This window comes from Lutra lutra, chromosome X (assembly GCF_902655055.1).
Source record: "Lutra lutra chromosome X, mLutLut1.2, whole genome shotgun sequence".
NCBI lineage: Eukaryota > Metazoa > Chordata > Mammalia > Carnivora > Mustelidae > Lutra > Lutra lutra.
The window spans coordinates 81,984,614-81,997,335 of NC_062296.1; the positions used below are offsets into that span (position 1 = coordinate 81,984,614).

Here is a 12,722-nt window from a genome sequence, read left to right on the forward strand (position 1 = left end):
AGTTCTAGCAGTTTTGGAGTGGAGTCTTTTGGGTTTTCCACATATAGTATCATATCATCTGCGAAGAGTGATAGTTTGACTTCTTCTTTGCCGATATGGATGCCTTTAATTTCCTTTTGTTGTCTGATTGCTGAGGCTAGGACTTCTAGTACTATGTTGAATAGCAGTGGTGATAATGGACATCCCTGCTGTGTTCCTGACCTTAGCGGAAAAGCTTTCAGTTTTTCTCCATTGAGAATGATATTTGCGGTGGGTTTTTCATAGATGGCTTTGATAATATTGAGGTATGTGTACGCTATCCCTACACTTTGAAGAGTTTTGATCAGGAAGGGATGCTGTACTTTGTCAAATGCTTTTTCAGCATCTATGGAGAGTATCATATGGTTCTTGTTCTTTCTTTTATTAATGTGTTGTATCACATTGATTGATTTGCGGATGTTGAACCAACCTTGCAGCCCTGGAATAAATCCCACTTGGTCGTGGTGAATAATCCTTTTAATGTACTGTTGAATCCTATTGGCTAGTATTTTGGCGAGAATTTTTGCATCTGTGTTCATCAAGGATATTGGTCTGTAGTTCTCTTTTTTGATGGGATCCTTGTCTGGTTTGGGATCAAGGTGATGCTGGCCTCATAAAATGAGTTTGGAAGTTTTCCTTCCATTTCTATTTTTTGGAACAGTTTCAGGAGAATAGGAATTAGTTATTCTTTAAATGTTTGGTAGAATTCCCCCGGGAAGCCATCTGGCCCTGGGCTTTTGTTTGTTTGGAGATTTTTGATGACTGTTTCAATCTCCTTACTGGTTATGGGTCTGTTCAGGCTTTCTATTTCTTCCTGGTTCAGTTGTGGTAGTTTATATGTCTCTAGGAATGCATCTATTTCTTCCAGATTGTCAAATTTGTTGGCGTAGAGTTGCTCATAGTATGTTCTTATAATTGTCTGTATTTCTTTGGTGTTCGTTGTGATCTCTCCTCTTTCATTCATGATTTTATTTATTTGGGTCCTTTCTCTTTTCTTTTTGATAAGTCTGGCTAGGGGTTTATCGATCTTATTAATTCTTTCAAAGAACCAGCTCCTAGTTTCATTGATTTGTTCTATTGTTTTTTTGGTTTCTATTTCATTGATTTCTGCTCTGATTTTTATGATTTCTCTTCTCCTGCTGGGTTTAGGGTTTCTTTCTTGTTCTTTCTCCAGCTCCTTTAGGTGTAGGGTTAGGTTGTGTACCTGAGACCTTTCTTGTTTCTTGAGAAAGGCTTGTACTGCTATATATTTTCCTCTCAGGACTGCCTTTGTTGTGTCCCACAGATTTTGAACCGTTGTGTTTTCATTATCATTTGTTTCCATGAATTTTTTCAATTCTTCTTTAATTTCCTGGTTGACCCATTCATTCTTTAGAAGGATGCTGTTTAGTCTCCATGTGTTTGGGTTCTTTCCAAATTTCCTCTTGTGATTGAGTTCTAGCTTCAGAGCATTGTGGTCTGAAAATATGCAGCGAATGATCCCAATTTTTTGATACCGGTTGAGACCTGATTTAAGACCGAGGATGCGATCTATTCTGGAGAATGTTCCATGTGCACTAGAGAAGAATGTGTATTCTGTTGCTTTGGGATGAAATGTTCTGAATATATCTGTGATGTCCATCTGGTCCAGTGTGTCATTTAAGGCCTTTATTTCCTTGTTGATCTTTTGCTTGGATGATCTGTCCATTTCAGTGAGGGGAGTGTTAAAGTCCCCTACTATTATTGTATTACTGTTGATGTGTTTCTTTGATTTTGTTATTAATTGGTTTATATAGTTGGCTGCTCCCACGTTAGGGACATAGATATTTAAAATTGTTAGATCTTCTTGTTGGACAGATCCTTTGAGTATGATATAGTGTCCTTCCTCATCTCTTGTTATAGTCTTTGGCTTAAAATCTAATTGATCTGATATAAGGATTGCCACTCCTGCTTTCTTCTGATGTCCATTAGCATGGTAAATTCTTTTCCACCCCCTCACTTTAAATCTCGAGGTGTCTTTGGGTTTAAAATGAGTTTCTTGTAGGCAACATATAGATGGGTTTTGTTTTTTTTATCCATTCTGATACCCTGTGTCTTTTGATTGGGGCATTTAGCCCATTAACATTCAGGGTAACTATTGAGAGATATGAATTTAGTGCCATTGTATTGCCTGTAAGGTGACTGTTATTGTATATTGTCTCTATTCCTTTCTGATCTACTACTTTTAGGGTCTCTCTTTGCTTAGAGGACCCCTTTCAATATTTCCTGTAGAGCTGGTTTGGTGTTTGCAAATTCTTTAAGTTTTTGTTTGTCCTGGAAGCTTTTAATCTCTCCTTCTATTTTCTATGATAGCCTAGCTGGATATAGTATTCTTGGCTGCATGTTTTTCTCTTTTAGTGCTCTGAATATATCATGCCAGCTCTTTCTGGCCTGCCAGGTCTCTGTGGATAAGTCTGCTGCCAATCTAATATTTTTACCATTGTATGTTACAGACTTCTTTTCCCGGGCTGCTTTCAGGATTTTCTCTTTGTCACTAAGACTTGTAAATTTGACTATTAGGTGACGGGGTGTGGACCTATTCTTATTGATTTTGAGGGGGGTTCTCTGAACTTCCTGGATTTTGATGCTTGTTCCCTTTGCCATATTGGGGAAATTCTCTCCAATAATTCTCTCCAATATACCTTCTGCTCCCTTCTCTGTTTCCTCTTCTTCTGGAATCCCAATTATTCTAATGTTGTTTCGTCTTATGGTGTTACTTATCTCTCTGACCTGGTATTTTATCTAATGAAACAGAAAAGGCCATTTGCTAAAAAAATTGTTATTCACAGATAACATTATGAATTAAATTATAGATAATTATATTATGAATTACATTGTTTTTTACCAGCATTTTGCTAGAAAACTCTCTTCATTAAAATTTTAGATTTGGGGTACAGGGGTGGCTCAGTCCGTTAAGCATGCCTTTGTCTCTGGTCATTATCCCAGGGTCCTGGGACCAAGCCCCACGTTGGGCTCCCTGCTCAACCCTTCCCTCTGCCCCTTTTCCCTGCTGTGCTCATTCTTTCTCAAAAAAATAAATAAAACCCTTAAAAATATTTAGATTTACTGTAATTTATATGGAACACACATATTCTACTTATAGATTTGGAACACTTAGCAATTGATTCCCATTTTCCATTTGCTGTGACAAGGCATATAATTTTTCTAAAATGTATTAGATCAAGTTGAAAAAGTGAAATTAATATGAAAATATCTATTAAAGGATGTTAGTATCCAAGCTGTCCACCTTTTCCATCTGTCATTCATCTAGATGTAACCAGAGTTTATTAAATATACCATATGTACCATACCAGTGGTACATAAAATATACCATATGTACCACAACCGGGATAATTGTGTTCCCCAGGGAACATCTGGCAATGTCTGGAGACACTTTTGATTGTCACTACTGGGAAGGGGGCAGGGTGCTGCTGGCATCCAGGGGGCAGAGGCCAGGGATGCTGGTAAGCATCCCACAATGTACGGGTCAGCTCCCCAAAAGAAAGAATGATCCTGACCCAAAATGTTAGTAGGGCTGAGAAACTCTGGCCTACACCAAGCATTTTGATGTTTAAAATACAGTACAGGGCTGCCTGGCTAGCTCAATCAATAGAGCGTGTGATTCTTGACCTTGGGGTCATGAGTCAAGCCCCATGTAGGGAGTAGAGTTTACTTAAAAAACTAAGTAAGGGGTGCCTGGGTGGCTTAGTCAGATAAGCATCTGACTCTTGATTTTAGCTCAGGTCATAATCTCAGGGTTGTGGGATCCAGCCCTGCGTTGAGCTCTGGACTCAATGGGGAGTCTAAGATTCTCTCTCTCCCTCTCCCTCTGCCCCTCCCCTGCTCTCTTTCTAAAATAAATAAAGACAAAAATCTTTAATGAATAAAATTAAAAATTAAATAAAATATAACACAAAATGGTTCTTGATAAGGAAAGAATAGATTATTATAATTTTAAAGTCATCTTAAGAGACTGTCAGGGGAAACCTTGATTCTTACACACTGCAAAATATTAGGTTGAAGTCTAGCTTGTATGTATGTATGTATTATTATTATTATTATCTTGGTTTTTGTGTGAGTGTTTTTTTAAGTAATCTGTACACTGAATGTGGGGCTCAAACTCATGACCCCAAGATCAAGACTCAGATGCTCTACTGACTGAGTCAGGAGGGCCCCTGTATTACTTGTTTTGTATGAGAAATTCCTTCTTTTGATGTGATAATATTTTCTTTCATGTAAAGATGGAATTTAGATGGAGCCTTCCTTCCTGGAATTCCATCTTTGAAAAAAAATCTGTTGTTTTTCTAGTCCGTCTGGAGGTGAACCCGAATGTTACTAACATTGCAAAGATTTCTCACCAAGGTATGAAACTATAGATGTGAATTTAGCATAAATTATACAGCTATAGGAAAGTCAATTTAAAAACTTTTTTAAAAAAGATTTTTATTTATTTATTTGCAGAGGGATAGAGAGCACAAGTAGGCAGAGTGGCAGGCAGAGGGAGAGGGAGAAGCAGGCTCTCCACTAAGCAGGGAGCCTGATGCAGGGCTAGATTCAGGACCCTGGGATCATAACCCAAGCTGAAGGCAGCTGCTTAATCGACTGAGCCACCCGGGCACCCCTAAAAACTTTCTTTGTGTCTCAGTGTTTCCCTGTCCATAGAATAGATACCCACCTTGCTTATACAGATAATGCGGTAACATTTTATTTGGAAAGAAAGTCACAATCCAAATCTAAGATCTGATATAAGAGAGAAGGTCAAGAACACCAAGTCCACGTTAACCTTCCTGGTGTTTGTAATTTAATGTCTTTTTTAAAAAGATTTATATATTTATTTGAGAGAGAGAGAGAGAGAGAGAGAGAGTGTGAGCATACACACATGTGAGTTGAGGGGAGGAGCAGAGGGAAAGAGAGAGAAAGAATCCTCAAGCAGACTTTCTGCTGAGCGGGGAGCCTGAGGTGGGGCTCGATGCCAGGACCCCGAGATCATAACTTGAGCTGAAAACCAGGAGTCAGACATTTAATTGACTGAGCCACCCAGCAGCCCCTAAACATCTTTTCTTTTTAATTGAGAGATGGCATACATTTCTTATGTCTGTGAAAGTTTAAACTGCAACACAGAGAAGGAAATTTGCTTTCTTTTTTTTTAAGGTTTATTTATTTATTTCAGAGAGATTCAGAGAGAGAGACAGAGAAAGAGAAAGCAGGGGAAGGGGCAGAGGGAGAGGAAGAGGGAGAAGCGGACTCCCTGCTGAGTGTGCAGCCTGATGTGGGGTTCAATCCCACCACCCTGAGATCATGACATAAGCAAAAACCAATAGTCAGACACCGAACTGACTGAGCCACCCAGGCACCCCAGGAAAGTTCTTTTCTTTTCTTCTTCTTCTTTTTTTAAAGATTTTATTTATGAGAGAGAGTGAAAGCAGGAGAGATCACAGTGGGAGAAGGAGAAGTAGAATTGCTGCTGAGTGGAGAGCCTGATGTGGGACTTGATCCCAGGACTCTGGAATCATGATCTCAGCTGAAGGCAGTTGCTTAACCAACTGAGCCACCCAGGCACCCCAAATTTATTTTCTTTTTAATGATCTCTAAGGAAAGTCGTTCTGTAGCCCATCAGGTTGTTCTAATATCTAACCTATGTAAGATATGACACATTACAATGTAGACTGATATAACTAGTTTGGAAAGCAGTTTGGCAATATTTATCAACTAATGTCAGAAACTTCCAGGGTGCCTGAGTGGCTCAGTAGGTTAGGCACTAACTGTCGATCTCAGCTCAGGTCTTGATCTCAGGGCCCTGAGCTCAGGCCCTGCATTAGGCTCCACACTGGGCATGGAGCTTACTTAGAGAGAGAGAGAGAGAGAGGAAAAGAAATATCCATGGCCTTTGAGGCAGTAATTCCTTTTTTGAGAATTTATCCTGAAGTGTCATCCTAAATATACACTAGCCTTTCTACAAAGAGATATTCCTAAAAGTGTGTTTTACCCCAGTAAAAAAGTAGAAAGTATCTAACTGTACCACAACTGAAATAGTAGATTAAATTGACTAACTTGATTCAGCTTTATGTCTACATAACAATATTAAAAATTGGGGACCTATTCTTGGTCAGGAGCACCTCTCAGCTGTTGAGCCGATCACTGTGTGCAGTGGTGCTAAAACCACCTGAGACACTGACAGATGAGGCACCTCATAAGGGCCTCAGCATCTTGGCAGCCCCACGTCCCTTGACCTCACTTATTCCTAGCCAAAGCTTCCAAACCAGCGCCATTTCAAGGGACATCGATACAGCAGCCAAGTTCATTGGGGCTGGGGCTGCCACGGTAGGGGTGGCTGGCTCTGGGGCTGGAATTGGGACTGTGTTTGGGAGCCTCATCATTTGTTTTCCAGGAATCCCTCTCTGAAGCAACAACTCTTCTCCTACGCCATTCTGGGCTTTGCCCTCTGGGAGGCCATGGGGCTCTTTTGCCTGATGGTGGCCTTTCTCATCCTCTTCGCCATGTGAAGGAGCCATCTCCACCTCCCATAGGTCTTTCTCCCATGTCTCGTCTGCCCTGTATAATCCTTTTCCTATACCTCCCCAGGCAGTCTGGGGAAAGTGGTTGGCTCAGGGTTTGACAGAGGGAAGACAAATAAATACTGTATTAATAAGAAAAAATAATTGGGGACCTGTCTGGCTCAGTTGGAAGAACATACGACTCTTAATCTCTGGGTCGTGGATTGAAGCTCCATTTTAGGTACTGAGATTACTAAAAAAATAAGCTTAAAAATTGTTTTACAGAACACATGTGATAACATGGGGAAATATTTTCATTAAAAATAAAACAGGATATGAAACATCATTTGCTGCATGACTATAACAGCATAAGAAAATAAATCATTTGAACCCACCCAGGGACTCAAAAAAAAAAAAAAAAAAGAAGAGAAAAGAAAGAAAGAAAGAAAGAAATCAAACAAAATCCTATAAACTCATATAATCAAGACTGTTTACCCAGAAATTCCCCTTCTAAGAGATGATCTTAGGGACATGATTGGTATAAGAAAATTAATCACTAAGCAAAAAAGTTTAAATGACTTTAATGTTTTTTTAGTAAAAAAGTAGAAACAACTCAAATGTTATATCTGTGTGGATACACTGTATGTTTACTATTAAATTTGACTTTCTTCTATGATCTGTCTCATGTCACTTTGACATGAGCTAGAGGGTCTTTTTAAAAAAGATTTATTTATTCACTTGAGAGAGAGAGACCATGAGCAGGCAGGGTAGAGGGGTGGGGTAGAGGGGAGAGACTCTCAAGTGGACTCCATGCTGTGTGTGGAGCCAGGTGCTGGGCTGGGTCTCACAACCATGAGATCACGACCTGAGCCAAAGTCAAGAGTAGGATGCTTCATCAACTGCATCACCCAGGCACCTCCCAGCTAGAGGGTCTTGAAAGGCAGAGGAAATTCCTCCTTCCCAACAGCTGATGCAATCTGTAGGAAACTTGCATTCACTGGGCACCTGTCACCCTGACACTGCTGCAGCTGAGAGACCCTTGGGACATCTGACATTCAGCCAGTATCAGGTAAGATTTCTTACCACGTACGTCTCCTGGAATTGCTATCTGGGGAGGCAAATGGAACCAGAGTGGTGAGAGGCCTTTTTCTCTCTAAGTTTAGATTAGCAGGAAGGGGCGCCTGGATGGCTCAGTGGGTTAAAGCCTCTGCCTTCGGCTCAGGTCATGATCTCAGGGTCCTGGGATCGAGCCCCGCATCGGGATCTCTGCTCAGCAGGGAGCCTGCTTCCTCCTCTCTCTCTCTCTGCCTGCCTCTCTGCCTCCTTGTGATCTCTCTCTCTGTCAAATAAATAGATTAGCAGGAGAGAATACTTATGGAACCAGTTCCTTGCGCTGGGTTACTCTTTGGCTACGTTTGGTAGAGTACTATTTGGTCCCTGATCCATTTCCTCCCAGAGATGGTTTTTGTTTCCCTTTGTCTGTCTTCCGTGTCCTTTAATGCCCACTTGAGGTAAAGGCTGTTGCTAAGGGACGTGTTGGAAGCCGAAGCTGCAAAATTTTAAGTGTTTTAAGTCAAACACTTAACTGTTAGAGTGTTTACCACCTCAAGAAGATTCCAGTAAGTTGTCACAGAACAGGTTAGATCAACACTATGTCACCCCTGAACCTCAAGAAAACATCCATGCAATGAGATATACTGTAAAACAACACATAATTCCTAATCTCACTGCACTTCCCTCCTAAGTATTAGTGTGGCTGTGGCTCCAAGAGACCCAAGGCCTAGCCAAGGCTGTTAATGTGCATGTAAGAGATTTCTCCTTTCCCTCTTGTCCTCTGTGTGTGTGTTTAAAGATTTATTTGTTTATTGGAGAGGGAGAGGGAGCATGAGTGGGAGACGGAGAGAGGGAAAGAATGCCAAGCAGACTCCCTGCTGAGTGTAGAGCCCAACATGGGGCTGAACATAGGCTTGGATCCCATGACCCTGAGATCATGACCTGAGCTGAAATCAAGAGTCAGATGCTTAACCAACTGAGTCACCCAGGTGCCCAGTCACGTGTTCTATGTCTAAGAGTATAGCCGGGGCACAGGAGTGCAAAAGCACCTGGCTCTGGGGCTCCCAAACAGAACAAACAGGTTTGGCCACTTGCCACTGACAAAATCCCACGGCAGAGAAGGGAGTAGTGCTGAAACAAGAAAGGAATTTATTTCAGTGAGGCCAACACCAAGAAGACAGTGGAGTAGCGCCTCAGAGTCTATCACCAAAGTGCTAACAATACTTCCAGGTTTACATCAGGAAAATGTGGGGCAAAGGTGGGTCGGTACCTGCAGGCGGGCAGGGAAGGTCAAGTCGATCACTGAACTGTAAGTCAAGCACGGTCAGGGTCTTGCTGGCTCAGGATAGTCCTTATTGCTTGAAGGAGTAGTTTTGGTTCCCATCAGGAATGCTTTGCCCACAAGGTCTTTTGCCTGAGTTAAGAGATAAACAGGAAGGAAGAACTTAATCAGTTAGAAAGTTTGAGGTCAAAATGGAGGTAGTTAAAGTCCTCTTTTAAGAGCCTTGCTTTGTGAGCAGTGAGAATATTCTCTTGGTCTCCACCATCCAGAGGGTGCACTTTCTTGAGTGCAGTGGGTGGCCAGTCAAATACACTGAGATCCAAGGCTCGCTCTCTTTGTCTGGCGGTGGGAAGTTTGTCATGAGAGGTTCCCGCCCAGAGGAAACCCTGTCATCTCAAACTTCATTGCTTGTCAGTGCTGGAAAGTCCCATTCCAGTAGCACCTGCCCCATGTCACAGATGACCAGGTCTGTAACCGAAGGCATCTCACGATTTTGTGAGGACCAGAGACAGTTTCCCCTACACCATCCTTCCCTCATATGCAAGAAAGGCCTTTGCTTTCTCAGATGAATTCTAGAAGTTAACTTTTGATTCATGGATGCTGTGTCATCTAACCCCTCTTTGGATGCCTTGCATCTCCAGTTGAACTGTTAAGGCTTATTGGTTTATTAATCCATCCTACTCATCAATGGCTGAAGGATGGAGCCTTTAAATTGGTTATATTAAAAACATTTTTTAGGGGTGCCTAGGTGGCTCAGTTGTCAAGTGTCTGCCTTTAGCTTAGGTCATGATTCCAGTGTCCTGGGATGGAGCCCCCTGCTCAGCAGGAAGCCTGCCTCTCCATCTCCCACTCCCCCTGCTTGTGTTACCTCTCTCGCTGTCTCTCTCTGTCAAATAAATAAAATCTTTAAAAAAAAAGAACATTTTTTATTTTTTATTTTTATTTATTTATTTATTTATTAAAAGATTTTTAAAATTTATTTATCTGACAGAGAGAGATCACAAGTAGGCAGGGAGGCAGGCAGAGAGAGAGAGCAGGAAGCAGGCTCCCTGCTGAGCAGAGAGCCCGATGTGGGGCTCGATCCCAGGACCCTGAGATCATGACCTGAGCTGAAGGCAGCGGCTTAACCCACTGAGCCACCCAGGTGCCCCAAGAACATTTTTTTTAACAGACAGCTCTCAACTGTCTTATTATTATAGTGGCTAGCCTTAGGGACCTCCTTGACAAGATGAAACAACAGAAATTAGACTTATGACTTAAAAATAAATGTCCAGGGCTGCCTGGGTGGCTCAGTGGGTCAAGCCTCTGCCTTCGGCTCAGGTCATGATCTCCGGGTCCTGGGATAGAGTCCCACATCGGGCTCTCTGCTAGGCAGTGAGCCTGCTTCCTCCTCTCTCTCTCTCTCTCCTTGTGATCGCTCTCTGTCAAATAAATAAAATCTTTAAAAAAAAATGTCCAGGGGCACCTGGGTGGCTCAGTCCGTTAAGCAGCTGCCTTCGGCTCAGGTTGTGATCCCAGGGCCCTGGGCTCAAGCCCTGCATCGGGCTCCCTGCTGAGCAGGGAGCCTGCCTCTCCCTCTCCCTCTGCCTGCTGCTCTGCCTACCTGTGCTCTCTCTCTAGCTCGCTCAAATAAATAAATAAAATCTTTTTAAAAAAATAGAAAAAAATAAATGTCCACATCCAAAGTAAATTCCCCCCCCCCTTTTTTTTAAGATTTTATTTATTTATTTGACAGAGATCACAAGTAGGCAGAGAGGCAGGCAGAAAGAAAGAGAGAGAGAGAGAGAGAGAGAGTGAGGAAGCAGGCCCCCCACAGAGCAGAGAGCCCAATGAGGGGCTCAATCCCAGGACCCTGGAATCATGACTCAAACTGCAGGCAGAGGCTTTAATCCACTGAGCAACCCAGATGCCCTGTAAAGTCCCCTTCTTAAAACCCAGCTTCACCTGCCTGTTGTAACTTCCCTTTCCCTGCAAGATTTACAGGGAGCACTCCAGCCTAATCTATAGGCTCAAAGTACACAGGTTGGGTGCCTGGGTGGCTCAGTTGTTAAGCATCTACCTGGGTGGCTCAGTTGTTAAGCATCTACCTTCGGCCCTGAGTCATGATACCAGCGTCCTGGGATCCAGCCCCGCATTGACCTCCCCGTTCCGCTGGAAGCCTGCTTCTCCCTCTCCCACTTCCCCTGCTTGTGTTCCCTCTCTCTCTGTGTTTCTCTCTGTCAAATAAATAAATAGTCTTTAAAAAAAAGTATATAGGTTGTTCATGTAAATGTTACATGATTTTTGTCCCCTTAGTGCCTGCGGTTCTCAATCACACTGCTTCGAAGAATGAAGAGGTTGACCAGATTGCAGAGTGGTGGGCAGCAAAGCAACGTTTGTTGAGCGAGAGTATAAAGCTCCCGGAGAAGAAGGGGGGCCCAGAAGGGTTGCCCTCAGAGTTTCTAAGGTTAAGGGTTTTTATGAACTCTTTTGCAGAACTTTCTTAAGCAATCAGGGCTTTGGCCACATATCTGTCTACCTATTAGGTTAATGTCTCTGAGCTGATGGTCCTTTTTGCTCACATCTGGAGGCTTATGTCTTAATTGCCTCTTGCCTGTAATAGAGACAAATACTTTGTGGTTAATTGCCTTATTTTAGGAGGTTTTGCAGAACTCATTTCTGCAAAGGCTGCAAAGCAGAATGCTAGTGTGGTCCTGCCTAAGCTGTAAAATGAGATGTTAGTGTTTTATCTTAGCTGTCCTGACTCCATATTTTCTTGCTGGGGACTCTGGCCCTGACCACCTACCTGTCCAGCTAACTCCCAACAGTATTGCTAAAATTAACTTGTAAAAGGGATATAGGTAGCCAGTTTGAAGGCAAGAGTTTGTAAGATTAGGCATATAAAACTCAGAATGACAAAAACTAACCTATATGTTTTTCACGTTCACATAATCTGGGAAAGTATTCAATATGAAAGCTAATTAAAGGTTGTTGATTAAATTAAAATAACAGTTTTAGAGTTAACAGCATTAAATATAAAACTTAGAGTCTGCCTGTGTTCACTGAAAGTCAAATAAGTCTGTCATCTCTGCTGGAAAATTTGTCCAAAAAACCCCAGAGTAATGGTTGACTTTGTCCAATGGCTCATAAAGTTTTGTGGGTAATCTAAATGTAATTGTTAAGAACAAGTAGATTAAATAGATGTACAAAGGCTTATAAGTAAGCTTGTAAGTAGTTTCAAAATCTTTAGTAACCTGAACTTTAAAACTTTTGCTAAGTTAAATGATGAGTTAAGTTAAATTTATTGAATACCTAAATCATTTCCAAATAAGACAAAATAATAAAGCATCAAGTACTAAATAGAAGTTTATCTGTTTTTCTCTTATACAGAGAAACTAAAGATAAATATGGGTCTATTAGTAAACTTGGCTTTGTTTTATTGAAATATTATACTATGAAAAAAAAAAGAAACATTATACTATGAAAAAGCACATTTCTGGAAATATGAAATGTATTCACAAATTTGCTAATGTAAAGAATAATTGTGTAGCAAATGGCTCAGAACTGCTTACCAGTTTTCACTAGAAACTAAGTTTTCAAAAAGTTATGATTTCTAATAAATGTAAATGAGACTACTGGAAATAAGGGGAACAACTCTGTATGCAAGGAAAATATGACATGTGTTTTTTTTTTTAAAGATTTTATTTATTTATTTGACAGAGAGAAATCACAAGTAGGCAGAGAGGCAGACAGAGAGAGAGGAGGAAGCAGGCTCCCTGCTGAGCAGAAAGCCCGATGCGGGGCTCGAACCCAGGACCTGGGATCATGACCTGAGCTGAAGGCAGCGGCTTAACCCACTGAGCCACCCAGGCGCCCCT

At 41.7% G+C, this 12,722-nt stretch overlaps 1 pseudogene; it reads left to right on the plus strand.

The window, feature by feature from the left end:
- Nucleotides 1-6,214: 6,214 nt before the first annotated feature.
- LOC125091540 (ATP synthase subunit 9, mitochondrial-like) lies at nt 6,215-6,692 on the plus strand (annotated as a pseudogene).
- The last annotated feature ends 6,030 nt before the right edge of the window (nt 6,693-12,722 follow it).